Source organism: Phyllobates terribilis, unplaced genomic scaffold, assembly GCF_046119375.1.
Source record: "Phyllobates terribilis strain yellow unplaced genomic scaffold, ASM4611937v1 Scaffold_3__8_contigs__length_932513732, whole genome shotgun sequence".
NCBI classification, from domain to species: domain Eukaryota; kingdom Metazoa; phylum Chordata; class Amphibia; order Anura; family Dendrobatidae; genus Phyllobates; species Phyllobates terribilis.
The window spans coordinates 198,942,087-198,969,488 of NW_027362763.1; the positions used below are offsets into that span (position 1 = coordinate 198,942,087).

Genomic DNA, 27,402 nt, shown 5'->3' on the forward strand with positions numbered 1-27,402 from the left:
GATTAATAGAACAAGACCCACACACAGCTAGAAGCCCAATATTTTTTCAGAGCTAGATGCAGAAAAAAATTATATTCAGTTTGCAACCTGATGGAGGTCAGTATAGATGGATTAATAGAACAAGACCCACACACAGCTAGAAGCCCAATATTTTTTCAGAGCTAGATGCAGAAAAAAATTATATTCAGTTTGCAACCTGATGGAGGTCAGTATAGATGGATTAATAGAACAAGACCCACACACAGCTAGAAGCCCAATATTTTTTCAGAGCTAGATGCAGAAAAAAATTAGATTCAGTTTGCAACCTGATGGAGGTCAGTATAGATGGACTAATAGAATGATGCTATGCCCAAAAGATTTTACTTCACTAGGTGCAGTAAAAAAATTGGTATTCTATACACAGGTGGTATATCTTGCAACACAGATAGGCTACTCCACTGACTAACACACTCTGCAATAGGCCAAAAAGGATTAGCTTTGCTAGATTCAGCCAAATGCTGTGATAAAAACTTGCACAGCACTGGCACAGACCTGCCTGGCAAAAACTGATAGGAACTGATGTAACCTAGTCCTGAAAAGGACTCCAATTACAATTAGTCTTTACTCCCACAACCTATCTATTTAAGAGCACAGACCTGCCTGATAAAAGTCGTAGGAAATGCTGTAACCTAGTCCTTAAAAGGACTGCAATCACAACTATTCCCTACTCCCAAGCTATCTGTATATTTGTGCGAAAATTGGCTTGAAATTAACAAGGTATAGCGCACACAGCAACAGCGGTGCCGTCTAACACGCAGCTGCAGCAGTGAGAAAATGGTGGCGACGGGGAAAATGGCTTGGTCTTATAGGGCAAGGACATGTGACATACACTGCCAATGACACATGCCCTTGCTTGTGTGAAAAAAAGCACTTCGCTCCGTGTGTGCGCTGCTGATAGGCTGACAGATTGCACCTCCCCACTTTAAATGCGGGAAAGAGAAAAAAAAATGGAGATCTTCATTGTTCCTGCAGAGATCCATCCCCTGCCCCTCCCCCCACCCCGCTGTACACTCAAACTGCGTATTAACATTAATTTTCATCATTACTGAGAAAAAATCCAGTTATGATTTTGGTGCACGAACAGTTATCGAACATAACCTCGAACAGCCGAATTTTTCTCAAATTGTTCGTGTTCGCCGAACGGCTCGAACACCGCCCAAAACAGCTCGAATTTGAGATTGGCGAACAGTTCGCGTAGAACAACGCTCATCTCTAGTTAACACTAATTTTTTGAAATGTGAACACTCCTGGTTGGGTCTCCATCTGTTGGGTTGGCTGTAGTGTAAGAAGTGTCGGTGCCCATTATACTAGTTCTACTCTAGCGAAATTGATGTCACTTTGGTGGTGTCAGGCCCTCATTTTTTTAATGTGAACACTCCTGATTGGGTCTCCATCTGCTGAGTTGACTGAAGTGAAAGAGGTGTCAGTCCCCATTATAACAGTTACACTCTAGTGAAATTAATTCTTTGGTGCAGATATTGTTCTCACAGGGGTACATAGACATGATGAAATCGAAGTTAGTTTTCTTACTACCGTGGTTTATAAAGCAGGCTACATCTCCACTTTAAATTCTTTGGTGCAGATATTGTTCTCACAGGGGTACATAGACATGATGAAATCGAAATTGCTTTTCTTACTACTGTGGTATATAAAGCAGGCTATATCTCAGCTTTAAATTCTTTGGTGCAGATATTATTCTCCACACCGGGGTGCACATGATAAAATCAAAATTGGTTTTCTTACTACCGTGGTATATGAAGCAGGCTACATCTCATCTTTAAATTCTTTGGTGCGGATATTGTTCTCACAGGGGTACACATGATAAAATTGAAATTGGTTTTCTTTCTACTGTGGTATATAAGGCAAGCTATATTTCATCTTTTAATTCTTTGGTGCAAATATTGTTCTCCACACAGGGGTACACATGATGGAATCGAAATTGGTTTTCTTACTACTGTGGTATATAAAACAGGCTACATCTCAGCTTTAAAATCTTTGGTGCAGATATTGTTCTCACAGGGGTAAAATGATATAGTTTTTTTTTCTACTGTGGTATATAAAGCAAGCTATATTTCATATTTTAATTCTTTGGTGCAAATATTGTTCTTCATACAGGGGAAAAAAATACTTTCTTCTGTTACTAACATGATATAGTAGGGGAGATCTCAGTTTGAAATTGTTTGGAGCATATCTCTTATGTTATACAGGCCTCATCCACACAAAAAAAAATCTTTCTTCTGTGACTAACCTCATACAGTACAGGACATCTCTGTTTGAAATTGTTTGGAGATATATCCTATGCTATACAGGTCTCATCCACACTAAAAAAATTCTTTCTTCTGTTACTAACGTCATACAGCAGGCCAGATGTCCTTATGATTATTTCAAAATTAGTTTTCTTTCTACTGTGGTTTGTAAAGCAGGCTATATTTCATCTTTTAATTCTTTGGTTCAAATATTGTTCTCCATACAGGGGGAAAAAATACTTTCTTTGTTACTAATGTGATACAGTAAGTCATATCTTACCTTGTCATTTAGTGCCGCTGAAATTCACCTGTGTGCAGAGCAGATGTAGAGGAAAAAATCAATTTTTTTGTTTCTAATAGTGTGCTCCTAGCAACACTATCAGAGCAACATGAGTGGGAAAAAGAGAGGTTGTGGTGGAAGAGGGAACAGGTTTGGTGTTCAATGTATACGTAAAGTAGGTGGTAATGTTAGTGAAAGCACTAGTAGTGAACAAACACTGTCACGTCCTATCCAAAGACAACTGACAATTTCTGTTACTGGATGGGCTACTCCAATTCCTTTCTTTGGCAGCCGAACAAAGGTAAGTCTTGTTGATGAGGACCAGATAGAGCAGGTGCTCCAGTGGATGGCAAGCGCTGCTTCAAGTGGCCTCTCCTCCTATTCCTCCACCTCAACATCACACACAGTACAGTCCAACAGTCCACAGAGGTGGCACCCCAATTACCCTTGCTTCCCCCCGCGTCACAACTGTCCAACAACCCAATGACAGTAGGGAACCACAGATGGGTGAGTCTGCAGAACTGTTCACACATTCTATGCCATGGGAATCAGAAGTGTACTCCAAAGATTCACAGTGTCAAGAGGAGGATTTAGGTTGGATTCATGGCAGGACGAAGTAGGGTCCGAGCAGCTTCCTGAGCCTCGTCACCAGATGTTAACCCCCGGGGGGGGGGAGGTGATCTTGATGAGACTCAGATACCTGAGGCTTACGCGGATTGTACTGTGATGTCAGGTTTGGAAGAGGTGGAGGGTGACTATCAAGCAAGGAATAGGATAACACATTGGATGATGACGAGGTTGTAGATCACACTTGGTGTGAAACCAGAGGCAAGCAGTTGAGTGGCTCATCTGAGGAGGTGGAGGAGGAGGAAGATGAGGAGGTTACACTACATCCTACGGCGCAGTCATGGAGTGATGCAAGCGCGACAAACAATGCATCCTTAGCCACAACTGTGGCAGTGACCAGCACTGGTCGCGGGTCTGCAGCTCACAGGGGCGGCAAGGGTTGCCTTGCCTGGGCCTTTTTTGACACTGCAAAGGATGAGCCAACTCACGTTATCTGCCAACTTTGCAAGAAGAAACTCAGTAGAGGGAAAAAGTGCAGTAATTTGACTACTACATGTATGAACCTTTACATGCGCAATCAACATACGTTACTTTGGCAATCTCACTTCAATAAAATGCGGACCAGCAGACCTCAACAACCATCAGCCGCCCCACCAACCGTATCTGCTTTTTCCTCTTCCTCTGTCAGGCCGAATGAGAGCCCGTCAGCTGTAACACAAGCGGACATGCCTGCTGTTTTTGACCGATCTCAGAGAACGAGCACACCACAACTTTATCAATCCACCATAACATCTCCGCCTGCACCTCACTCACGGTCGAGCAGTTTGTCTGATTCACCATACTTCACCTTCTCTCAGCACTGCAGCCAGCCTTCAGTCCCGCAGTTGTGGTCACGTAAAAGATTGTTTCCTCCTACATATGACAAAGCTAAGACGTTGAATTCCACCATCTAAATTCTGTTGGCCACGGAAATGGTGGTGTCAGGTCCTAATTTTTTTCAATTTTAAGACTCCTGGTTGGCTCTCCATCTGCTGGGTTGGCTGTAGTGGAAGAGGTGTCGGTCCCCATTATAATAGTTATACTCTAGTAAAATGAATTCTTTGGTGTAGATATTGTTCTCCACACAGGGGTACACATGATAAAATAAAAATTGGTTTTCTTACTTCCATGGTATATAAAGCAGGGTACATCTCATCTTTAAATTCTTTGGTGCAAACATTGTTCTCCACACAGGGGTGCGTATGATAAAATCAAAATTGGTTTTATTAGTACCGTGGTATATAAAGCAGGCTATATTTCATCTTTTAATTCTTTGGTGCAGATATTGTTCTCCGCACAGGGGTACACACGATAAAATTGAAATTGGTTTTCTTATTACCGTGGTATATAAAGCAGGCTACATCTCATCTGTTAATTCTTTGGTGCAGATATTGCTCTCACAGGGGTACACATGATACATTCAAAATTGGTTTTATTAGTACTGTGGTATATAACATAGGCTATATTTCATCTTTTAATTCTTTGGTGCAGATATTGCACAGGAGTACACATGATAAAAGCAAAATTGGCTTTCTTACTTCTGTGGTATATAAAGCAGGCTACATTTCATCTTTTAATTCTTTGGTGCTGATATTGTTTTCCATACAGGGGTACACATTAGTGATGAGCGAGCACTAAATGTGCTCAACCTAGTGGTTCAGCGGTTTCTCAATACCTTCCCGGATCTGCCAGAGCTACTTGTGAAAGTAGACCGCATGTGTGCCCATTTCAGAAAGTCAGCTACAGCTTCCGCCACCCTGGCAGTGCTTCAGCAGCGTTTTCAGCTTCCAACTCACCGACTGGTGTGTGATGTCACCACATGTTGGAAATCAGATGTTGGGAAGGATTTTTAAGCAGTAGAGGGCAGTTGTTGAGTACCAGCTGCAACACGCCCGTTGAAATTCAGGTCAGCCTTTGCACATAAGAGCTTTTGAGTGGGCATGGATATCTGACATCTGTGCCATCCTCCAAAACTTTGAGGACTCCACCAAGATGGTGAGCAGCGATGATGCCATAATTAGCATCACCATCCTGCTTCTCTGTCTACTGAAATGCTCACTGCTCACAATTAAAGAGGAGGCATTGCAGGCAGAGCAAGGAACTATACAGGGTGATGCTACTCAGCCCAGCCTCATCTCATCTCAATGCGTATTGGGTGATAATGAGGAGGAAGAGGATGAGGAGGAGAACATGGACAGTCATTCTCTTGGTGAAGACTGGGAAGTCTTGGCGGTCTTGAAAGTCTTGATACCCCTCTTTCAGTCTGTGGGATAGCTGTATGAGTTTTGCTTAATGATGACCTTCAGTGGCCTAAACCATGGCTTTCCTTATGCACGTTATTTCTCAAAACACATTGCAGATTAGGCCATTGCCCAACTCTGTAGTCATGAAATTCAAGGCATAAAAAAAGATCTCTGTGTGTCGAAGCACCACCGAGAAGTGTGAGCTGATGTTGGACGGGCTGCCATTGCTTATGGAACAAGCTGCATTAGAGGACTTCCTGGGAGAAATGACAGATGGAGTAGATACCGTTTTCCTCGATGCAAGTCCTTTTACCGAGCTAAAAATATGGCTGTGGTGAAATTCTTGTAATGTCCCTTTTTGTTTTCATTTTTTACCATTCTTGCATTGTCTGCATATGCTTTATGCATTTCAGTGTCCCTCATTCATAAATTAAACAGGATGTGTGTGACCATGTCACACACATCACATGCCCAGATAAGGTAGTAAAATGTTAAAATTACATTTGCCGGTGACTACTCTTGGGTGTAGTTTTATTTCCCCCTCTACCATGTCACCTACTATAGTGATAAGTGACAGGGATATAGGGTGAGAGATGACCCAGATTTTAAAAGTTGGAAGAGGCATTTTTTTTCTCCTTTTAATTTTGCCTTTTATACAAGTAATTATACAGGAAATAATATTTTCTAACATTTTTCCTGGAAATCCATTTTATCTTTGTTTTTTTTATGTTTTATTGTCAGTCTGTAAAAGTTGCGTAATACTCTGGCAACATTGTTCCCAGCAGCGACAGGGGAGTCAGAGATGAATCCAGACTTCTTCCCCATGCTGTAGCCATTCCATTTGAGCACTGTGTCCATCCATTTGAGCAATTTTCCCACCATCCCAGCTCTCTGGGGAGGGTCTTCCGGAAAAATTTCCTATTGACTTCCATTTGAGTATCGAGCATTCGAGCATTTTAGTGCTCGATCATCACTATTTATCTGTTTTTGAACACATGTTTACTAGGGGGATGACTAAATTGTAGTACCTGTGTTTAACCACTGTTGGTCTTAATGATCCTGTGTTCAATTTTGACTTATAATTGTGATTTTGATTCTACTTGTTTGTATGATTGCTGACAGAATTTTGTGAAAACACATCCCTGGTTTGTTATTAGCATGTGGTATCACATTCAGGCGGGATATATACCTATCAGCGTTAACCTCAGTTCCCCTACAATTGGAATCATTGAATATATGACATATTGGTACGTCATATATTGCCTCTGCCTTTTTCATCAGCTGACATGTGCTCCTAACAGCTGCGGGTGGCCTCTCGATCACTGACAGTGGCATTTAACATGATCATGCCGGAAGCATGTCATTACCTTCGCTCATCGGCGCGCCCGTCACTTGATCGTGGGGCGCCGATGGATTGGCTTGACAACCTGGGGTCTTCAGGAGACCTCTATGTTTGTCATTGCTGAACTGCTGTGAGCACCGCCAAGTGGCCGGCACTCATAGCAGATGAGCATTTTTGTTACACATAGCAGGGCTAAAGCCCTGCTATGTGTAACACAAGCGATCTCGCAGCTTCAAGTCTCACATGGAGACTATTGAAGCATGTAAAAAGTAAAAAAAAAGAAAGTTTTTAATAATATAAAAAATAAAAAAATATATAAAAGTTCAAATCATCCCCCTTTTGCCCATTCAAAATAAAACTATTAAAAAAAATACATGTTTGGTATTGCCACGTTCAGAACCACCCAATCTATCAATGTATAAAAAGAATTAATCCAATCTGTAAACTGCGTAACGAGAAAAAAAACAAAACGCCAAAATTACGTTTTTTTGGTCACCGCAATATTGCAATAAAATGCAATAACGGGTGATCAAAACATTGTATCTATCCCAAGATGGTATCAATAAAAATGTCAGCTTGGGAAGCAAAAAATAAACCTTCACCCGGCCCCACATCCTGAAAAATGGAGATGCTACTGGTCTTGGAAAATGTCACCATTTTTTTTCTTTTTTTTTTTTTTACAAACTTTGGATTTTTTTTTTCACCACATAAATAAAAAAAGAATCTATACATGTTTGGCATCTTTAAACTTGTAATGACCTGAAAAATCATAATGGCAGGTCAGTTTTAGCACTTAGTGAACATGGTAACAAAAAAACTAAAAAAAAACAATTGTGGAATTGCACTTTTTTTTACAATTTCACCGCACTTGGAATTTTTTTCCCATTTTCCAGTACATTAAATGGTAAAATCAATAGTGCCATTTAAAAGTACAACTTATCTCACAAAAAAACAAACCCTTATATTGCCATATTGTCATACTGATGGACAACTAAAAAGGTTATGGCTCTGGGAAGAAGAGGAGCAAAAATCAAAAATGCATGAATATGTCTAAAGTGTCTGGATGCTCAAAGCTGTTGAGGAAAAATAATAAAGGGCCCAATCCATCATGTGAGGTTTTTTTAACTCACTTTTCTTTTTCTTCTAATTTTTGCTGCTGATTTTTGTGCAAATTAATAAAAATGACACACACGGTCAATGAATTTTGCGCAAAGTAAAAAAAAAATGTTCTGCTGTTAACTGTTTTTGCTACTACCGAAAACTGAAAGTCGATTGTTTTGCAAAATATCACAAAAAATTTCCAAAATACTTGCTTACTCAAAAACACACCAAAGAGGGAACTGGAGTGGAGTTGTACCAAAATTTGCAGCTTTTCTAAAAAGTTGCAAAGTAAGGTTTAGCCAATAACATCTGGAATAGCTTAACACACGATACTACACAAAAATAAGATGAAAAGGCATTGAAGAATCAGGGCAACAGAATTAAAAAAGAAAGAGTTAAAAAGTTGTGCAAATGTATAGAAAATACTAATAGCTTTGAAAAGGAGAAAATTACTCCAAAAAGCTTGAGAAACAAAATGATGGAATTGCAGATGCTGCTTTCGGTGAGGTAAAACATTTAAAAAAAGGCATGGGAATGTTTTACGTCACAAAAAGAATCAACTGTGATCCCATGCTGTTCTGTATGTATATCATTTTTAGCTTCCTTTCCCTGGACAGGAGATGTGGTACGTAACGACATGTTCCTGCACGGTCAGAGGCAGCCAATACACAGTACACAGCAGGGGCACATTTATAAGATTATCTCAGCACAGGAACATTTTTTTAACACATCCAGTTGTGGAGTTTATTATTATTCCAAGATTTGTTTATTACAGTGTACTTTGATCCTGGAAAAACCCGTTTAACTGCTATGCTATATTAATGATTATTCTTTTTTTAGCAAGATAGTTAAAATATAACCTTTATTAGATATGTATAAAAATTATCTTTCAAGTAAAAAAAAACCCAAAAGGGCCAAATAGTGAACCCTGGGTCTTCTGAAATTACCAGCAATAATTTATTAAGGCTGTATACATGCGAACCACACCTCAATATATCAAAAGCCAAATATGTAGGGTTTAGAAAAATTCAACCTCCATACATCCAGAGCATTGAGTTAAACACTACCTTTACTAGTATCAATTGTCATTTTTTGTGAAAACAATATGTAGGGACACCATATATGTGCTCAAAACAACTAGGTGTACAAAGGAACCTCCCATATGCCCTTTAAACACAGAAGGTACCATGGATTATACAACAGAATCCCACATGACCTCTATTCAAAAAGGTATCGTGGATTATGTCAGGGAAAATCAACAAAGCCCCACTGAAAGATTCCCATGGGTTAATGTTATATCATACAAAATGAAACAATCTCACCCAATCCTAAAGTGCATCATGGCTTGATTCATCCTGGTGAAATGTCATCCTAAAAGTCATGACAAAAACATTCTGGAGGTATCCTGCTCCGAACGCATTTCCTCCTAAAGTAGATTCATCAGGGGAGACTGAAAAAGGGGGACTGAGGGTCTCCACCGTTTCAATCAGCCCTTATCCTCCTTTCAAAAGACCCAGGGTTCCACCTGTCACTTCCTATATTAATGGTTATTCCTTTAAAATAATGTTAAGACCCGGACCTTCAGGAGGGGAATGCATGGCATTATTGTGCATTGTTTTCCTCTCCTGAAAGGGTTAATGTGGCTGGAATGGTTTCCCACCATGCTGGGGATTTGTTCAGGTAGCCAGCCTGTCAGTGAGGTGTCGCAGGGGGAAGACTACTTCTTCCCTATGCGACAGCTGCTGATAAGGTCCTAATATTTATTAAACATTGGTGGTGCAGGGTATTAAAGATGGCAGCGCCTGAGGAGAGTGTCAGTCCTCAGACGCTGCTCATCTAGTGCTGCTGCCGCCACCCACCCTCCCTACATATATGTTTATATTCGTCACGACCTTGGGGTTAGTCTTTCAGGAGACTGAATGGACACACGGTTGGTAAGGTAAAAGGGCTTGAGCTTATGGCTAAGCTGCGGTGTTATAAGAGTTTTATTAAGGTTATGGTTTTTTAAGTATAAGAATTATTAATAAAGGCCATGGCCATAAATTTTTCCAACCAAATCTGCGTATGTCATGTTTATTGAGTGTGGTAAATAATAGGTTTTTTTTAAAGTAAGGTTAATATGCAGTATAATGCCATAACATAGTACAAATAAAATAGTATCTGTCATAGTACTAAAATGCTAAAATAACACCACCAGACAGTGCTAACAGAATATTACGAGGCATAGTACAAATAGGATAGTACTAAAATAGTGCAAACAGAACAGCACAATACATACTACATCTAGAATAACACTAAACACAGTGCAAATAGGATATACATAGTCTGGAAAAAAATTTAATCGCTATGATGCAAGTAAAATAACACGAGACATAGTGTTAGGATAGTACTAAATATAGAGCAGATAGAATAGCACTGTACACAGTGAAAATAGATAAGTAACTGCCCTAGTGCACATAGAATATTACTAGATATTGGGCACCATAATGCTAATATAATATTGCTATTTTTCGCACTCTCTGTTTTAAAATAGATAACAGTAAACCAACCAGAGCAATAGTGCACTTATCTCCAAAACAGGCAGATCTGCAGGTGTACCACTGTATAGATGGTCCATACATTTATATAAACGGCATAGTTTATCAGGTTTAGATAAAGAAAATACCTTGTAAGTCACTACATTTCCAAATGTTGTGTCTTGACCTATCATCAACAGATCTCCATCATATTGATTCCAAAATAGCCAACAACTATTTATTATATAAATAATTTTCCATCGTTACATAGATTAAACAAGGCACAGGTCCACCAAGATCAACCTTACTTAATGAATTATTAATCGCCCATTACTAAATTATTGATAAGCCTAAGACTGGGATAAAATGGATTTGGCTTGCTCCATGTCTAGCTCTGTGTACTGATCCGCATATTGGAAGACTGTAGGATCTGCCGGCTATTTACATACATAAGGGCTCATGCAGACGACCTCATTTTCGGTCTGAGTACGATCCGACAAAATATCAGATCGCACTCGGACCAATGATAGCCCACGGGGCCGTGCACATGTCCGTTGTTTTCCTCAGAAAAATCTGTTTGAGTAAAAATTGCAGCGTGCACGATTTGCATTTGATATTTGGATCGCACTTGGCCATCAAGTTAATGACTTTGGAAAAAATCAGACTTACCTCACATGACTTCTGAGTGCAGTCCAATTTTCACAGATTGACAGAATGGAGAAAAAAAAATTTCTCTATCTTCTCCTCATCCAAGACAATCAGATCACACTAAGATCACACTCTGATCAGTGTTTGATTGAAGCGAGATGAACGTAATCAGACCAATTTTCTCAGATGAGAGAAAATATGGTTGCGTGACCCTTGTCTTTTCTGGTCCATAAATCAGACCTATGTAGTACATGCATTGATTTTTTTCCTCACAGATTGTTGGTCACTGTGGAAAAGCAGCCATGTGCACTGGCACACTGGCAATAATGGGTGCGTGTGCTTTCTTGGTGTGGTCCTTAATGCACATGGACAGCATACATCAGAGTAATATGCACATTTGAATGATGTCTAAATGTTATTTGATATTAAATAAGAAATTAGCCCACAAATAAATGCTTAATATCTGCCATTTGCCTTAGGTTAAGACTTTACGTTAGCTTGATTACAAAATTTGTAAAATACAGTAAAATGCACTTTCCCATATTGGTATATAAATTTACTTACCACCACGTGAAATGAATGTCCTTTGTTCATTTGTAAAGTCCTTGAAAGAAATAAATCGTGTCCAAGTTCCTTGTAATATGAATTTTATGGCATCTTTTTTTCCAAGCTGAGCCAGACAGATGTTTCTAGTCAGTCATTAAACGAGAGCCATCCCGTCCCGTTTAATAATCTACTTGCCTCTCCAGGTCTTCTATATCCTTTTTAAAATGTGGAGCCCCAAAGAGAATCAGGATGTGAACTATTACAATGTAAATATTTTATTATGGGTAATATTATTTTGGGATCACAGATTTTTACCTTTCTTTTTAGAAACTCTAAAACTGTATTTGCTTTTACTGCTGGTGCTTGATATGGAGTGTCGCTGCTTAGCTTACATGTAGTATACCATAATACCCAAATCCTCCCAAATAATAATATTATACTTCAGAGGGTACATATACAAATAATAGCAGACATACAGTACAGACCAAAAGTTAGGACACACCTTTTCATTTAAAGATTTTTCTGTATTTTCATGACTATGAAAATTGTACACACTGAAGGCATCAAAACTATGAATTAACACATGTGGAATTATATACTTAACAAAAAAGTGTGAAACAACTGAAAATATGTCTTATATTCTAGGTTCTTCAAAGTAGCCACCTTTTGCTTTGATGACTGCTTTGCACACTCTTGGCATTCTCTTGATGAGCTTCAAGAGGTAGTCACCGGAAATGGTCTTCCAACAATCTTGAAGGAGTTCCCAGAGATGCTTAGCACTTGTTGGCCCTTTTGCCTTCACTCTGCGGTCCAGCTCACCCCAAACCTTCTCGATTGGGTTCAGGTCTGGTGACTGTGGAAGCCAGGTCATCTGGCATAGCACCCCATCACTCTCCTTTTTGGTCAAATAGCCCTTCCACAGCCTGGAGGTGTGTTTGGGGTCATTGTCCTGTTGAAAAATAAATGAATAAATGATGGTCCAACTAAGCGTAAACCGGATAGAATAGCATGCCGCTGCAAGATGCTGTGGTAGCCATGCTGGTTCAGTATGCCTTCAATTTTGAATAAATCCCCAACAGTGTCACCAGCAAAGCACCCCCACACCATCACACCTCCTCCTCCATGCTTCACGGTGGGAACCAGGCATGTAGAGTCCATCCGTTCACCTTTTCTGCGTCGCACAAAGACATGGTGGTTGGAACCAAAGATCTCAAATTTGGACTCATCAGACCAAAGCACAGATTTCCACTGGTCTAATGTCCATTCCTTGTGTTCTTTAGCCCAAACAAGTCTCTTCAGATTGTTGCCTGTCCTTAGAAGTGGTTTCATGAAAATACAGAAAAATCTTTAAAAGAGAAGGTGTGTCCAAACTTTTGGTCTGTACTGTATAAGGCAAGAAATCCCACTTATTAAACCTGACAGGGCACACCTGTGAAGTGAAAACCATTTCCGGTGACTACTTCTTGAAGCTCATCAAGAGAATGCCAAGAGTGTGCAAAGCAGTCATCAAAGCAAAAGGTGGCTACTTTGAAGAACCTAGAATATAAGACATATTTTCAGTTGTTTCACACTTTTTTGTTAAGTATATAATTCCACATGTGTTTATTCATAGTTTTGATGCCTTCATTGTGAATGTACAATTTTCATAGTCATGAAAATACAGAAAAATCTTTAAATGAGAAGGTGTGTCCAAACTTTTGGTCTGTACTGTACAAACTTATTAATAATTCAAACTAGAGAAATGACAGCGCTGCTATAACAGCTTGCAATCTATGAGCAAATAGGTGTGACACAAGACATAAAAAGTGTTTAAATAACTGACATAAAAGCTTTGAAAAGTCACAACACTTTCGTGCAACTAGTAGTTGCGCAAAAACTTTGCAAGTTTTAACATTTTTACGCCAAGTCCAGTCAGCTCCACTGAAATGGGGGAAGCTCGGGAGGAGCCGTTGTCAGATGGAGCTCTACACTGTGCAATGTGCACAATGACCAACCACGCACACTCTGTTACCGGCTAAGATCAGAGAGTTGCACATTGCACAGTGCACTACCTGCAAAGACTAGTCCAGCCCCTGAAATGAGTGTCACTGATGTCTCAACATCTCAAGACATCTCAAGGAAGGAGCAGAGTCTGTGGCCGTGATCGCAGCCTCTGACCGTGATGATTCTTTGTTTGAGTATCCCAGCATGCACTAGGATTATCAAATGAAGCATAATCAAAAAGAAAGTGAAAAAAATAAATAAAAGTAGTTAGATAGTCTAGTTAGGGAAGGATAGGGAATTTTTAATTCATATTAGAAAATAGTTCAGATTATGGCACGAAATAGGAAAAATATTTTGGACTTCAAACCACCCCTTTAAGTGGCGTGTGCCTCTTAATGAATTCGGCACCTTCTACTCTAGCAAGACTGGCATAATGTAAGTGTGTGCTACTACAATCTTGACGAATTGACCCCATTCTGCTTTTGGGAGAAAAGCACATAGTTTTCGTTGTTTTTATTGTTTTGCTTTTTTTGTTTTATTTTTTGCATTTTTTCTATGATTTTATATATTTTTGGCAGGGGGGCACAGATGTTTACTGGAAGTCACTAAGAAATGAAGCATGTATAATGCCCCAAAGTTGGGGATCACATTAATGTACTACAATATAAACCGCCACCACCGATGACTCCAAGGATCCCACCAATGGCAGGTATTCTGGGTTCCCCTGTGCACTGCAAGTATGTTTTAGCATCACAAACAGAATCCCCCTTATGTCCCATAAGAAGAAGTTATCTAAAGTTGCGAACTATGGCACAGTTGTCAAGAAGAAGACTACTCCATCGTGGGAGTGTACTACATCAAGGGCGTGAAGAGTAGCCCAGTCCACTGCACAGAAAACATCTAGCAAAGTACAGCCCACATGAAGAAAGCCCTGCCTACTAATGTAAAAGCCAATCGTAATAATTTAATACAGCACCTTAAAGGGAGGGGAAAATGAAAAGACCACGATGTGTACAACAGGAAAAAGTAATGGCAAGAGTCAGAAGACGGAGGAAGAAGCAACAACTCCTCACCGCTCCCCATCTACAGCCATTATAATGTGGGAGTACATTGTCCTGATTTAGGAAAATGAGACTACCTTCATGCATGAGGACGACATTGCAGACTTATGACTATCCTGCTGGGAGGACCTAGAATTTTTCACGCCATCTGTGGAGTCCCGCTTGGTTCTGAGCAAAAACAACATTCCACCTCAAGTTCCGGTGCCAGAGAGAGGACAGAGCTGCCAGAAAAGCAGGCCACAGCCTCGTGGCAATATATCGACCGACGCCGCACTGCAACCAAAACTAGGAACAATACCAGATTCTCCGGTCTCTCTTCATAACACCGGTCACCTCAAGGCCATCACCTGGAAAACTGGGAGTGCATACCGGAGAGGCTGCTATAAGACCTAAATATGGCGTATCTCATAGTAAGTTCTGCGAGCTTGTGGACCTACCTTACCAAGAAGAAAACCATTGCATTTTGGCAAGGATTCCAGGGCCTTTGCCTCAACCCAATGAGGAGGGGCAAGTGGTTCCGCAAATAACCACGCCTGCCAGCGGAGACCAGCCTGAAGAACCCAAGGAGATGGATAAGTGGGGTGACAGTGTTATGGAGTGGGAGGACACGGAACTGGAGTGCACAGCTATGCCTTATTTCACAGGACCAGTAGTGAACTCCTCATGACCCTTACCACCGGGCCGGTCCAATCGAGTTTACCTGGAAGAATTCGCATGGATTTCAGCTGTGGGATAAGAACTACAACAGGGACATAACTCAGAAGAATCCAATACACTGCGTAGATGAAAGCTTCTACCAAGAAGCCGATTAGGAGATGAAGGTTGCAGATGAGTTCACCAGCGACTAGCTAGCTGCCTACTGTTATGCACTTGACTCGGGATTAAAAGGTTATACAGTAAAAAAACGCAACTGACCCAGCCGGTTCCTGTACAGACTAGACATCCTGACATCCCTAGGTATGCCTGCAGGTATAGAGATAGCTCTAACCACAGACTAGGAGTTGGCAACTCGGACCTCACTGCCAAAAGGACGACAAATTGCTTCACGTTCCTCCTAAAGAACCGGAGGGCAAAGCAGAGTGTGAATTACCTACAAGAGGAGAACTGTGCCGCACAAAGGAAAGATCCCAGAGTGAATAAAATAAATAACGAAACACCAAACAAAGAATAAAGCAAGTGCTTTTAACAAATATATTGTCTATTTCCTAAAGATAAGCAGAAGATAGCTGCAAGGTATAGCAAAGAAACAGCAAAGCGAAACCCTTAGCTAGAAATACACAGACTGGCAGCAAACATCAATAGAATGCCAGAACATCCAAAGAATCCATCACTAGTGTTGAGCCACCCCCGTAGTGTTCGGGTTCGGTTCGGTTCGTCGAACACCGGGATGTTCGAGGAACTGTTCGTCGAACTGTTCGTCGAACACCTTAGAACACCGTCGAACACCGTTAAAACCAATGGCAGGCAAACAAAAACACATAGAAACACATAGAAAACACCTGCAAAGGTGTCCAAAAGCTGACAAACTGCTCAGAAGACACTCTCTTTAAAAAAGCCGGCCGGCAAATTCAGCAGCGGCATACACCGGTACCCGACAATTTAGACAAGAAGGAATAGAGCATCACACATAGATTAGATAGATAGAAACATGTCAGTCACACATATAAGAAGCACAGTGACAGTGTTGGTTACTGCACTTGTCATTTAGTGTAAAGGATTTATTAACAAAAATATTAGTGTTTTCATGCACTGTCTCTTTAAAAAAGCCGGCCGGCAATTCAGCATCTGTACCCGACAATTTAGAACAGAAAGAATAGAGCTTCACACATAGAGTAGATAGATAGAAACATGTCAGTCACATATATAATAAGTAAAGTGATAGTGTTGCTTACAGTACTTGTCATTTAGTGTAAAGGATTTATTTAAAAAAATAATAGTGTTTTCATGCACTGTCTCTTTAAAAAAGCCGGCCGGCAATTCAGCAGCGGTACCCGACAATTTAGAACAGAAAGATAGAGCATCACACATAGATTAGATAGATAGAAACATGTCAGTCACATATATATGAAGTACAGTGATAGTGTTGGTTACTGTACTTGTCATTTAGTATTAAAATAAAGGATTTATTATTAAAAAAATTGGCGTGGGGTTCCCCTTAATTTTAGGCTCTAGCGGAGGTTAAGCAGACGGCTGGGGCAGATGTTTGAAGCCTGGGAAGGGGGTAATACCCACGGAGCTTCCCAGGCTACTAATATCAGCCCCCAGCTGAATACATAGCCTTTACTAGCTATTAAAATGGGGGACCCCCCAAAAAAAATGACGTGGGGTCCCCCCTAATTTAATAGCTAGCAAAGGCTAGGCAGACAGCTGGGGGCTGATATTAATAGCCCAGGAAGGGAGCCATGAATATTGGCCCCCTCCCAGGCTAGAAACACCAGCCGTCAGCCGCCCCAGAAATGGCGCATTCATAGGATGCGCCAATTCTGGCACTTAGCCTCGCTCTTCCACGCTGCCCTGGTGCGGTGGCAGGGGGTAATAGGGTTGGGGTTGATGTCAGCTTATAATGCCAGCTGACATCAAGCCCAGGTTAGTAATGGAGAGGCGTCTATAAGACACCCCCATTACTAACCCCATAGTCAAAGTTAAAAAAAACACAAACACCCAGAATAAAGTCCTTTAATTGAAATAAAGACACAATCCTTTATTGTTCTAAATTAAACCATACTTACCATCACGCCCATTCCAGCTGAAGCCAACGATCTCCTGCAATAAAAGAAAAATAATAAAGCAACCTCATCCTTACCTTTCCATGGTTCCCACGACAGCTTCAGCTCTGCTACATCGAGATGACAGGCTGGACCGCAGCAGAACGCTGCCATCCAGCCTGTCATCCCGCAGACACTGAGAAGCGCAGGCTTGCTTGCGCTGCTCAGCGTCTCTCTGTGACGACATCCAGATGAGCCGAGTTCATGTCCAATGAACTCGGCTCACCTCATGCACGTCACTGACAGCGTGGGAAAATTCTCACGCTGAAGCGCTGATTGCAGGAGAATTTTCCCACGCTGTCAGTGACGTGCAGGAGGTGAGCTGAGTTCATTGGACATGAGCTCACCTCATGCACATCACTGACAGCGTGGGAGAATTCTCCTGCACTCAGCACTTCAGCGTGAGAATTTTCCCACGCTGTCAGTGACGTGCATGAGGTGAGCCGAGTTCATTGGACATGACCTCGGCTCATCTGGATGCCGTCACAGCGAGACAGTGAGGAGCGCAAGCATGCCTGTGTGACACCCCAGGGGTCTGGTTGTCACAGTGATAGAGATATTACGTCTGAGAGCAGGTGGGAGGTCCTTTGGTCAGGGATCCTGTGCATGCCACACCTCCTGCCCAGCCTTGGGAGGGGAAGAACTTCCCCTGTATAAACCCGGGGCTGAGGCAGGGTTAGTGAGTCCAGGAAGAGTAGAGACAAGAGCAGCATAGGAAGCAGCAGAGTCACAAGGAGTCAGGGGCTGGCAGCTAAAGAGCTCGCCCTGACTAAGAAGATTCTTTACCGGACCCGGAGTCCGAGGCTGTGGGGACTAACTTCTACCCAGCAGCAGAATCCGTCAGGCAGGGGATTTCAGGTCCCCTGGCCCAGAAGCCCGAAGGCCCGGTCACACGCGTGGGACCAGCACCGCCATCGTGGAGCGGAAGCCATTAGAAGGCCCCGAGTCACCGGCCATACGGATGAGCACCACACGGTACACTCAGGGACGTGGGCTACTTACATCAGCTTCTAGCAAGGTAGCCAGAAGAGTACAGTCAGCTTGGGAGGCCTACAACTACGCCTGGCCAGGGGAGATCCCATCTGCTCAAGGACTGACCAGGCCCCGTTCGCTAGCAAGTACTCCGGGAGGGTCTATCGTTGTTACCAGTAAAGACCCTGAACGCTACCATACCGTCTCTGAGTGGTTCCTGCTACCCCCATCATCCACGTCGGCTGCCCTGAGGCCATACCCCTCCCGTTGGGGGTTATACTATCACGCTGCACCATCCTTCCACCGGCCTCAGCGGTCTGCCCTGCAGCAGCAGCCCCCTGGCTGCATTCAACGGGTGGCGTAGTCATCAACCATTTTCTACCGCTAACAGACTGCCGTCCAGTTTGACTCCCTGGGCACGGACCGGGTCACCGCCACGAGACTACAACCCTAAACAGATCCGGCTCCGGGTAAGCTCCCGCGTGCGCAACGCAGCGCGACACAGGCCCAGGGGCGCGTCAACTTTGGCGTAGTCGGCAGGATCACGTGCCCGCAACCACCGGGTACTGCGTGCCTGAAAAGCAAAGACTGTTCAAACTTACCAGTGGTGAAGATTCCCGCCATCGGTGAAGATTCCCGCCATCCGGCGCCATCTTCAGCCTTCTTCCCGCCATCGGTGAAGTTTCCCGCCATCCGGCGCCATCTTCAGCCTTCTTCCCGCCATCCGTGGAGTTTTCCCGCCATTGGACGCCATCTTGAGGACGCCGCGCGGGAAGAAGAGGGGCGTGGACTCCGAAAGCGCGCGAGAACTGAAGCCCCGCCTCACGTCCGGACGTTGCGTAAGGTCCTGGAAGGAGCCCAGCAGACGCCGACGTCACAGGAGCGCGACGGAAGGTCCTCAACCCTGACGATCCACTGCGGAGCCGCGGCCTACGGAACAGGATCATCGCAAGGTAGGCCACGGTCCACTAGGGGGGAGGAAGATGTCGGATACGGAGGAGAGCTCCACTGCCTCAACCCCCGCCAGCGCTACCGCTGTTGCAGTTATGCCCTTCACCATGCCCTATATCCCGGGAGCAGCTTGGCTACCCCAGTACTCAGGGGAGTCACATACCCTGCATGACTTTAGAGAAAAGCTGGATAGCCTCTTCCAGGTGTACCCCCTCACAGAAGAGCAAAAAGTGAGCATCCTGGTGGCCCAACTAACTGGGGCAGCCAAAAGGGAAGTAAAATCCTGGCCACCTGGGAGGAAGACTGTCGCAGGGATACTAACCCGGCTGAAGGACACCTTTGATACCCGCACCTCAGCCGAGATTAAACTTAGATTCTACGGGTGCAAGCAGCGAGCGCATGAGAGTATAAGGGACTATGCACTCAACCTACAAGAGGCCCTGAGGGCCATTAAGCAGACCGACCCTAATGGAGTGGGAAACGAGGACAGGCTGTTGACCGAACAATTTATAGAGGGTTTATATTGCAATGCCCACCGCACCCAGTTGCGGGCAATGGCCTTACAGGACCCTCATCTAGAATTTGCACAGTTCAAGGACAGAGCCATCCGGGTGCTCCGAGAACCGGCACCAGGTGGCGTTGTGACCCACAGACGCCCCACTACCACTTACTACCAGGAGGCGGCGCCCTTGTCAGCAGGGCCTGTGGGAGCTGATGCGCAGGCTTTGGACAATGACCCGGCTCCAGACCTACACCATCAGGTCCAAGAGCTAGCTAAAAGCGTTGCTGCGCTAACCCGAACTGTGCAGTCTTTACAGGTTTCCACTCCAGGGAAGATCCAGCTGGCATCCGGACCGGAGGACATCCCGTGGCGTCGACCAAGGAGGACCCCACCGGCCAGAGGAAGACCCAGTGACCGATACAGCGAGGACGGACGACCCATCTGCCGCCGCTGCAATCAACCCGGACATATGGAAAGGTACTGTTCTTTAAACGGGCACAACCTGGGGTAGAGGGCCAACCCCCAGGAAAAAGATCACCAGGCCCATCGTACTGGCGCGACAGATATGTGGGAGGACGTCCAGTCTTGCCTGTGGTACTGGATGGCATTCCCATGAGTGCCCTACTGGACACCGGGTCACAGGTCACCACCATCCCGTACGTGCTCTTCAAGCAGTACTGGAATGACTCGGATATTACCCGCTACCCTGACGACGACTTGAGTATCATCGCCAGCAATGGTCAGCCCGTGCCACAGATCGGATTTAAAGAGGTGACCATCAAAATTGGTAGAGTCGAACTGGCCGCACAGGGACTGATCATTGTAGATATTGACAAACATGAGAGTCACCCAAAAATAACTCTAGGAACTAATGTAATTGAAAATTGTCTTGCAGAGGTGATTTTCCTTTTACAGCAGGTTGCCAAGAATGCCAGCTCCGGCGAGCAGCGGGTGCTCCAGAAAGAGATCCGGGCACTGATGCAACGGCAACAAGTGGAACTCTCCGGCGGTGAGATTGGTAGCGTAAGAATGTGTGACCCTTTTCCTATTGCCATGCCCCCAAAAAGTGAAATGATGATTTGGTGCCGGGCAGCTATTGGTCTGAGAGGTAGAGATTACCAGGCAATGGTAGAACCAGTTTACTCAGACAGTAGGCCCACCATTTTGACAGCACGGGGGGTGGTCAATGTACGCCATGGGAGGGTGCCCGTTCGCATAATAAATATCGGGGAGAGGGAAGTGTACCTGCCCCGGTATGCCACGCTAGCCAAATTATATACCACTAATCAAAATTCTATACAATCTGTGGAACCCTTGCCTCCATCTCACCCGGAGGAAGGTAACGGCTCTAAGAAAGACATGGAGGACTGGTGTCAGCAACTACATCTGGGTACTGACTCCACTCCCTCACACCAGAAACAAGGAGTCTATCGGGTGGTTCAAGAGTATGAGAGAGTGTTTAGTAAACACCCGTTAGACTTCGGGCGAGTCAAGGGGGTAGAACACCGCATCCCCACGGGAGATCATCCTCCCATAAAAGAGAGGTATCGACCCGTACCCCCTGCACATTACCAACACGCCAAGGGGATGCTTAGAGACATGAAGGAGGCTGGGGTAATCCGGGATAGCTGTAGCCCCTGGGCAGCCCCACTAGTTTTAGTCAAAAAGAAAGACAACACCATGAGGATGTGTGTAGATTACCGGAAAATCAACCGTATCACACACAAGGATGCGTACCCCTTACCAAGGATAGAGGAGTCATTGGCTGCTTTAAGATCTGCTAACTTCTTCTCTACCTTGGATCTCACTAGCGGGTACTGGCAGGTTCCTGTAGCAGAGGCGGACCGGGAGAAGACCGCATTCACCACCCCGATGGGACTTAGCGAGTTCACCTGCATGCCGTTCGGACTCTGCAACGCCCCAGGAACCTTCCAACGATTAATGGAGTGCTGTCTGGGCCACAGAAACTTCGAGACGGTCCTGTTGTACCTGGACGATGTCATCGTATACTCCAAAACTTATGAGGACCACCTGAAACACCTGGCGGAGGTGTTCGAAGCTCTGGCGAGTTACGGCCTAAAGGTGAAACCCTCCAAGTGTCACCTCCTGAAACCAAAGGTGCAATACCTGGGACACGTGGTGAGCGCTGACGGAGTGGCTCCCGACCCCGATAAGATCACCGCAATTAAGGGATGGCCAAGCCCCTCCAGCGTAAAAGAAGTGCGGCAGTTCCTAGGGTTGGTAGGCTACTACCGAAGGTTTATTCCCGGTTTCACCAAAAAGGCAGCACCTATGCAGGACCTCCTGATAGGCCAGTCCCGGAAGGCCAAGAACCAGAAGCCGCCCTTCAAATGGGAAAAGCTAGAAGAAGAGTCCTTCCGCCAGCTGAAGATGGCCCTCACGGGGGATGAAATCTTGGCGTACCCGGACTATAGCCAGCCCTTCATCCTCTACACCGACGCCAGTAACATCGGGCTAGGAGCCGTACTGTCCCAGATTCAGCAGGGGAGAGAACGAGTAATCTCCTATGCCAGCCGAAAACTGCGACCCACCGAAAGGAACCCCGAAAATTACAGCTCATTTAAGCTAGAGTTCCTGGCCGTGGTATGGGCAGTCACCGAGCGCTTTAGGCATTACCTCGCTTCTTCCCGGTTCACCGTATACACGGATAACAACCCGCTGACACACCTGGACACGGCAAGACTCGGTGCCCTGGAGCAGAGGTGGATGGCCCGTCTGTCCAACTACGAGTTCACAATTAAATACCGGGCAGGGCGCTCCAATACCAACGCGGACGCCCTGTCCAGGATGCCCAACCTGCCGGACGGAGGAGAAGATCCGGAGGGACTGGAAGAAGTTGAACTCCCTGCGTTCCACCGTCATGGGACTATCCAGTATTCCCACCGGGTAAGGAGTAAGCAGGCTGCTACGTTGAACCCCTTACCTCACTACAACTGGGCGGAAACGCAAGACAGCGACCCTGCCGTCCGACTGGTGAAGGAGATGCTGACTCGCCCGGAGGCTAGCCTGGAATCAGACGCTCCAGAGGAAGCCAAACAACTATGGGCAGAGAAGAGTCGACTGTTCCTTTACAAGGGGAAGTTGTGCCGCAGAATGGTTAACTCCAGGACGCATGAACTACTCTGGCAAGTAGTGGTGCCACGAAGAGACGCAGCCATGGTGATGGAGGCATACCACGACGGAGCTGGACACTTCGGGTGGAAAAAGCTGGAGTTCCTGCTGCGCGAGCGGTTCCACTGGGTAGGCATGAGGGGAACCATCGAGAAGTGGTGCAGAGACTGTGGCCCGTGCAATCTGAGAAGGAAGGACCGGGCCAGCCAGAAGACTCCCCTGCAGTCCATCGTCACCCGGCAACCGTTGGAACTGGTAGCCTTGGATCATGTAAAACTGACCCCCAGCAGAAGTGGCTACGTCTACGCGTTAACCATCGTGGATCATTACTCCCGGTTTCTGGTTGTCGTCCCCGTCAAGGACTTAACGGCTCGAACAGCAGCTAGAGCCTTCCAGCAGCACTTTTGCCGTCCACACGGGTACCCGGACCAAGTGCTGACGGACCAGGGACCTGCCTTTGAAGCGGAGGTCTTCCAGGAATTCTGCAATCTGTATGGCTGCCGGAAGATAAGGACGACACCCTACCATCCGCAAACTAATGGACTTTGTGAGAAAATGAACCAGGTGGTAATGGATCTTCTAAAAACGTTGCCCCTGGAAGAACGCAGTCTGTGGCCTGAGAAGTTGCCCGATCTGGTGGACCTATACAACCACATCCCGGTAGGTTCCACCAACTGTACCCCGGCTTACCTAATGAGGGCAAGACCTGGTAAGTTACCTGTTGACCTGGAAATGGGAGTCCTGACGCCCGAGGACACTTCACCAGAAACGGACTGGGACACAGAGAGGCAGCAGCAGTACCGGAAAGTACAGGAGAGCGTGGAGCGAAGTCTCTGTCAGGCTAGGGAAAGACAAGAGAAGACTTACAACCAGTATGCTCCCGCTGTTCCCCTGGTACCCGGAGAGCAGGTCTTGAAGAGGAAGAGACGGCTCCACAAGTTGGACGACCAGTGGGAGAAGGACCCGTACACCGTACTGCCCTCAAGCCACGAGAACCCGAAGGTCTGTACCATCAGTAAAGACGGAGGGGAAACCACAGCCATTGTATCCCGGGACCACCTGAAGAAGTGCCCCGAACAACTGAGGAACCCTGAGGAGGAACAGGAAGACCATCGACCCGTGGAAGAAAGGGAAGATATGGTTAGTACCGTGCTCGGGGACTTCCCTCGGTCTTGGACTCAAGTCAATGGTGCAGTTGTGGTACCCGTACTCACCTTCCTCCAACCATCATCCCAAGAACCTACGGAGCAACGGGTAGAGCTGGAAGAGCAGCCGGTCCAGGAGGCAGAAGACTCCACCCAAGCGGAACAGGAGAATCCACCCTCTGCTTATAGTGAGCCTGCCGTACCCCTAGTGAGACAAAGAGCTGGTAGACAGCTGCCCAGTTTACCCTTGACAGCTCCTACACCCTGTAGTTCAGGGCCAGACAGTCAGCTCCGTAGGTCCACTAGGGCCACTAGAGGCCAGTTACCCGCACGTTGGAGGATCTAAATGTTTAAGTTGTTTTACAATGTTTACCTGTTTATTGTTGCTTGTGTGTAATTTTGTGTTTCTAGTTGTTTTTAGGAGTCTTCGGTGGATTTACCGGGAATCCTTTGTATATAGTTGGAGCGTAACCCAGGATGGACTAGAGACTGTTAAGGACTCGGGGTAGGACAGACCCCTACCTGGTTACGTCTCCCTGTGTTGGTGAAATGGACACCTTTGCTTTTCTTCAAAGACTGCACCCGGTTGCGGACATCCGTGACCATCTTATTGTGTTTCCTTATTGTATTTTATTGTTCTTTGATATACCTTGTTATATTTTTCTAAAAAGTGTTTAGTCCCGGAGTACTAAATTTCACTAGGGGGGAGTGTGACACCCCAGGGGTCTGGTTGTCACAGTGATAGAGATATTACGTCTGAGAGCAGGTGGGAGGTCCTTTGGTCAGGGATCCTGTGCATGCCACACCTCCTGCCCAGCCTTGGGAGGGGAAGAACTTCCCCTGTATAAACCCGGGGCTGAGGCAGGGTTAGTGAGTCCAGGAAGAGTAGAGACAAGAGCAGCATAGGAAGCAGCAGAGTCACAAGGAGTCAGGGGCTGGCAGCTAAAGAGCTCGCCCTGACTAAGAAGATTCTTTACCGGACCCGGAGTCCGAGGCTGTGGGGACTAACTTCTACCCAGCAGCAGAATCCGTCAGGCAGGGGATTTCAGGTCCCCTGGCCCAGAAGCCCGAAGGCCCGGTCACACGCGTGGGACCAGCACCGCCATCGTGGAGCGGAAGCCATTAGAAGGCCCCGAGTCACCGGCCATACGGATGAGCACCACACGGTACACTCAGGGACGTGGGCTACTTACATCAGCTTCTAGCAAGGTAGCCAGAAGAGTACAGTCAGCTTGGGAGGCCTACAACTACGCCTGGCCAGGGGAGATCCCATCTGCTCAAGGACTGACCAGGCCCCGTTCGCTAGCAAGTACTCCGGGAGGGTCTATCGTTGTTACCAGTAAAGACCCTGAACGCTACCATACCGTCTCTGAGTGGTTCCTGCTACCCCCATCATCCACGTCGGCTGCCCTGAGGCCATACCCCTCCCGTTGGGGGTTATACTATCACGCTGCACCATCCTTCCACCGGCCTCAGCGGTCTGCCCTGCAGCAGCAGCCCCCTGGCTGCATTCAACGGGTGGCGTAGTCATCAACCATTTTCTACCGCTAACAGACTGCCGTCCAGTTTGACTCCCTGGGCACGGACCGGGTCACCGCCACGAGACTACAACCCTAAACAGATCCGGCTCCGGGTAAGCTCCCGCGTGCGCAACGCAGCGCGACACAGGCCCAGGGGCGCGTCACCTGCGCTTCTCAGTGTCTGCGGGATGACAGACTGGATGGCAGCGTTCTGCTGCGGTCCAGCCAGTCATCTCGATGTAGCAGAGCTGAAGCTGTCGTGGGAACCATGGAAAGGTAAGGATGAGGTTGGTTTATTATTTTTCTTTTATTGCAGGAGATCGTTGGCTTCAGCTGGAATGGGTGTGATGGTAAGTATGGTTTAATTTAGAACAATAAAGAATTGTGTCTTTATTTCAATTAAAGGACTTTATTCTGGGTGTTGTGTTTTTTTTAAATACTTTACTAGAAATTCATGGCGGTCATGTCTAATACTGGCGTGACCCCATGAATTTTGGGCTTGGGGCCAGCTGATAATACCAAGCTGGCCCTAACCCCTTTATTACCCAGTGAGCCACCGCACCAGGGCCCTGGATGAGTTGGGTACAGCGCCAGAAGATGGCGCTTCTATGAACGCGCCATTTTCCGGGGTGGCTGCGGACTGCAATTTGTAGCGGGGGGGGGCCCAGAAAGCTTGGGCCTCCCTGCGCTGCAGATTCCAGCCCCCAGCTGCCTAGTTGTACCTGGCTGGACACAAAAATAGGGCGAAGCCCCACGTACTTTTTTTTAAATTATTTCATGAAATTCATGAAATAATTAAGAAAAAAAGGGCTTCCCTATATTGTTGTGTCCGGCCAGGTACAAATAGGCAGCTGGTGGTTGGGGGCAGCCCGTTCCTGCCTGCTGTACCTGGCTGGACACAAATATAGTGCGAAGCCCCACTTCAATTTTTTTTAATTATTTCATGAAATAATTTAAAAAAAATTGACGTGGGGCTTCGCACTATATTTGTGTCCAGCCAGGTACAGCAGGCAGGAACGGGCTGCCCCCAACCACCAGCTGCCTATTTGTACCTGGCCGGACACAACAATATAGGGAAGCCCTTTTTTTCTTAATTATTTCATGAAATAATTTAAAGAAAATTGACGTGGGGCTTCGCCCTGTTTTTGTGTCCAGCCAGGTACAACTAGGCAGCTGGGGGCTGGAATCCGCAGCGCAGGGAGGCCCAAGCTTTCTGGGCCACCCCCGCTGCAAATTGCAGTCCGCAGCCACCCCGGAAAATGGCGCGTTCATAGAAGCGCCATCTTCTGGCGCTGTACCCAACTCATCCAGGGCCCTGATGCGGTGGCTCACTGGGTAATAAAGGGGTTAGGGCCAGCTTGGCATTATCAGCTGGCCCTAAGCCCGAAATTCATGGGGTCACGCCAATATTAGACATGACCACCATGAATTTCTAGTAAAGTATTTAAAAAAAACACAACACCCAGAATAAAGTCCTTTAATTGAAATAAACACACAATTCTTTATTGTTCTGAATTAAACCATACTTACCATCACGCCCATTCCAGCTGAAGCCAACGATCTCCTGAAATAAAAGAAAAATAATAAAGCAACATCATCCTTACCTTTCCATGGTTCCCATGACAGCTTCAGCTCTGCTACATCGAGATGACAGGCTGGACCGCAGCAGAACGCTGCCATCCAGCCTCTCATCCCGCAGACACTGAGAAGCGCAGGCTTGCTTGCGCTCCACAGTGTCTCTCTGTGAGGGCATCCAGATGAGCCGAGTTCATGTCCAATGAACTCGGCTCACCTCATGCACGTC

The 27,402-nt window shown here is 45.6% G+C and overlaps 1 protein-coding gene across 4 annotated transcripts in view; it reads right to left on the bottom strand.

Moving 5' to 3' along the window:
- LOC141259036 (beta-galactoside alpha-2,6-sialyltransferase 1-like) overlaps window positions 1–11,739 on the bottom strand; it is a 189,250-nt gene extending 177,511 nt beyond the window's left edge. The window contains exon 1 of one of the 4 annotated variants that reach the window (XM_073674448.1): window positions 11,586–11,739. The gene's annotated coding sequence lies outside the window, so the exon portion shown is untranslated. Of the gene's footprint in view, window positions 1–10,522; window positions 10,546–11,042; window positions 11,182–11,585 lie in introns of those variants that run through there. The other 3 variants (XM_073674449.1, XM_073674451.1, XM_073674450.1) reach the window with 3 other exon arrangements.
- Between the last annotated feature and the right edge of the window lie 15,663 nt (window positions 11,740–27,402).